Raw genomic sequence first — 4424 nt, 5'->3', positions numbered from 1 at the left:
TTAGTTCCCCACTTTTTAACATAAACCATTATTTGCATGGTCCATGCTCTTCTCTTACCTTATTATTAACTAAAAAGTCCTTTGGCAGCCACTAGATTACCCAATGTTGATGTGATAGATTATGGGGTGTTTTAGTAAAGAGATTTATGGTCCTACTCAATGAAAACATTTCTAACACCACCATGTATGGCCAACACTGCAAGCATGTAACATTAGCACCAAAAATGTAGCCACCAACAGTTGTTTGGGAGGAAAGTCAGGCAAAATAACAAAGTAATTATTATGACATTAAAAGCTGTGTTGGTCTGCTAACAACATTTTGGACAACCTTGTAGTTTCCTTTTCATATCTCTCCTAATTTAGAATGCAGTTTGAAGATCAATTCAAAGTTTATTCTGTTTTATTTATTTTTGTAAATATTTGTTTTATATTTAAAGGAGCAAAAAAACAGTTACGCCCCAAGGAATTGTTTTTACAATGCCACGTCTATACCAGTTGGGAAATCTATGGCTGATCAATTTTCACCCTAAACTTAACCTACATGTGACCCTATAATAATAAAAAATTATGTAGAAATAGCAATTCCAGTGAAAGACCCAAGGAACTAGTCACCAGAATTTCTCATCTTCAGTGACGTAATGATATTTCTGCTGTAAAAAAAAGTGCAGCACAGTCATATGGCCACATTTGTGCTGTTCTAATTTTGTATTCTGTGTATTTGCCAACAGTGAAGCAAGATAGCAACTGTGTCGCTGATGCTCTAGATATCTGTTTGCGTTTGCCTAAGCTCACTCTAGAATTGTCCTCTTGTTGTTAACAAACACACACAGCCTCATATTGAACTATTCTATCAAGCACCATTGATACTGGCCATGGAAGTAAATGGACATTTCTCAGCTTTGCTATTAGTGGCTTTCAAACTTCCTACATTCAAGAAATGCTTTCCAAATCAATTTGTTTGCCAAGGAACTTATATATGCCCACTGGGGAACAAATGCATCTGCCAATGGGTCACTGGCCAGACTTGCTAGACTTTTCCCATTTCCCCACACTAACTCAATACGCCCTAGAATATATCCATCTTCTCCTTTACATCACAGGAGATCAATAATAATAGACATGAGTCAAGTTGTCTTTCAGAAAAGCTTGACAGCCACTATTGTACTTCTTATTGAGAAACTATGGGCTTCTGAGGAACCTAGTTTAACAACCACTGTCATAAATCAACAGAAAGCTGATAATATTACAAGAGGACAGGTAAACAGATAGTTTTACAATGTCCTTCTATGATGCAAAGGGCATCATATAAATCAGATATCTGATGCACTGAAAATCCTCCTGGCTGTATGAAAGAAAGAAAAGCTCATTTGAACCCTCTAAATGCTACCTGTTTTAAAAGAAGCTGCTCTTATGACATAGCTTATTTTATATTTGTTTCCTGCTACAATTAACAGTGTATTTATAATGGGCAGGTGGGTAAATCCTGGCTTCATGGAAAAATAACCCATTGTTTTCAACAGAGCCAGGATTTCACTTATTATTAGCACCATTGTTTTATACTGTGAAAAAGTTTGGGCACCTCTTTGATAACAGAAATGTTTCATTACCTGTATTGTTAACAGACAGTTATTCCACAAAATCAGCTTATTCATACAATATAGAACAGTTAACAGTAGCATATGTATATAATAGTTTCTGCTACATTACAGAACCATATATTTACAATGACTAATTCTGTTTAGAAAGCATAATACACTGCTTCTGAAAATTAGTACATTTTAAAGTCATGCTTATTTCCCCCTCCCCAAAATATTAAAAATATATAGGATTTGCATTTTACCACTCCTCCCAGTACCAGAAGAGACCATTCATACAAAAAAACAACAGCTTATTTCATTAAAATCAGCACTGGGCCAGCCTGAAGGAAAGTTCTCAGCCTTACTGACCTATGTGAAAGCACCTGTTGAATTCTTCATTCCATGAGAAGTAGAGCTGCCTTCGTTTACAGCCTAAACTTCTTTTGGACAGTGCAATATCCTATTAAAATAGTTCACCTAGTCTTGAATGTCCGTACTTATTAAGGTTAATCACAAAACAAGCGGATTTGTTCTTTTGTGTTCAGAAAAGTAATTAACCTACTAAGAGAGCATGTGTCTCTAATTTTCTTGGGGTGCAGTCTAATGGTCTCTGGAAGGGCACTCCAGGGGCCGTAGGATAATTTGGATCTCTGACATTGGAAACAGATCTCTGACAAGACAACAATCCAGTCTTTTGACAAAACACTCAACCAAGGAGCATGACTAAATCTCGCCCTTCCCTTTCCCATTGTTTCCAATAGGAAGGAAATTTAAAAAAATAATAAAAAAAGCAGCTTGGAAACGGCTCCCACCCCACTGTCACCTTGCTGGCTTGAGCCCAGCAGGGCATGGGATATCACTGCTTGACAGCTTTGGTTTCCACCCACACAGCCCTTAAGATTGCATTCTTAGTTTGTTGCTGTACCCATGAATATCAGTGACTCTTTAGCTCCCTTCATATGTCATTCATGTATCACATGATTATGGGAGAGCAGATTTGTGATCCTAGTCTCACCTTCAGTATCTGGCATGCTGCTGGCCTCATCTCCTGACATTCACATGCTAGTGTGGTCATCTGTAGCAGATAAACCTATGTATGAGCAGGTGTTTATGTGTAGGCTTCCATGAAACTGGGACACTGGTGCAACCAGATATTACATGGAAGCCTGTGTGCAAACAACTGCTCGCCTGCAGGCTTCTTCGCTGCAGACAACCACACTGATACATGGACATCAAGTGGCAGAGCATGGCAGACACCAGGTGTTGGTCCAGGAACATAGCCCCTTCTCTTTAGTAATCATGTGATGCCCCTTTCACACAAGTAACAAATGAAGGTAGCTTCTATTGTGATTGGTGAAATGATATTGGTATAAGAGCTGACATATTTCATTATCTTATGTTTTAGCATATAGAGCAATATCCAATTATTTCAATGAGACCTAATTAAGCATATTTTCCTCTGGATTATTATCACAGGATGTAGCCCATGCTCTTTAGTGGTTAATGGCAAATCCTGTGATTATTTTTTTTAAGAACCTGGCCATAGAATTAATCTCTTGACCTATGCTTATTCTGCATGGCTTTTCATTCCGATGTATAACTGCAAGGTTTCATTATCTGTTGCCCAGTTTAATAGAACAGAGCCAAAGTTACTGAAGTGAATCTGACTTGATCACAGGGAACAGCCAGTCTAAACAAGGCACATTTGACAAGTTTTCTGTTGTGCATGAAGGAGCCTAACCGCTCCATCTAATGTCACTGCACATCTTGACATGGCCCTGGAACGTGCATCAGCTCTTCTCTGCCAGGAGGGAGGGATAATGCAAGGGGGCAAGTGGTCCACCCTGCAGTCTCCAAGGAAACATTTATGGCTTCAGGTAAGAGCAATTAGTAAGAAGGGGTATGATGTGACAAGAAGGGCATAGCTAGAAAGTTCTGCCTCTTTCATCATAGCTAGGATGTTACTTGCTATAGTAATATTTTCTCTTATTTGTGTTGTCCCAGATAAAATCAGACCAAAATGATACTGGGCCTAGTACACATGTTTTTAAGAAAAGAAATTAACTAGAAACTTCCTAGATTGTAGAACAAGAACCCTGAACAAAATATACACCATTATGATTGAAGTAATTTTTTTCTCATACAAAATTGTCTGACGATCACTAACCTTTTATATTATTATTGCATAAAAATACATGTGCTTCTGGATTATTTCTATTTATTACTAGAATGCCATTGCTTTGCTCATTCTAAAGACTAACAGACATACAAAGGAATAATCCATACCTGATTTTGTTCTACTGAGCTTATTTGTGTTACTTTAATTATTTTTTTCGCGTGTAGGATTGGGTATGTTTTGTTTCTCATGTTCACTAGAAGACATTTATGAAATTCTGAGTATTGCATATTGTTACCTGATATTCATTCCTTCACACCCAACCATGTTAAGATGGAGTGTTTGAAAGTAAGGAAATTTATTTTCATTGAATTTTAAGGGAGTGAAATTCAATTAACTTAAATCCAAGTAACCCAGTTTAGATTGTTTGTGGATCAGCCTATTTCTCAGAATTTCTGTCTTATTTTTCTTTTTTTAAATATATGTTATCCCTCTCTACCTATCAGTGATCTGGAAGGGTGATTCTATCAGTTCAGCGGGGGGGGGGAGGAGAATGGGATTTATGCTACATCTAGAAAGCTATTGTTTTCAAACTACTTCACAATGTACATTAATATTATTATTATTATTAATATTACAATATATTTATATACAATATGTGCAAAGTTCAATATACAAGATTTTGTTACAGTTTCATTTCATAGGAACAGTTATTGGGATGTTGTACTATT

Source organism: Rhineura floridana, chromosome 1 (genome assembly GCF_030035675.1).
Source record: "Rhineura floridana isolate rRhiFlo1 chromosome 1, rRhiFlo1.hap2, whole genome shotgun sequence".
In the NCBI taxonomy this organism is placed as follows: domain Eukaryota; kingdom Metazoa; phylum Chordata; class Lepidosauria; order Squamata; family Rhineuridae; genus Rhineura; species Rhineura floridana.
Note: the sequence above shows the minus strand (reverse complement) of the source record.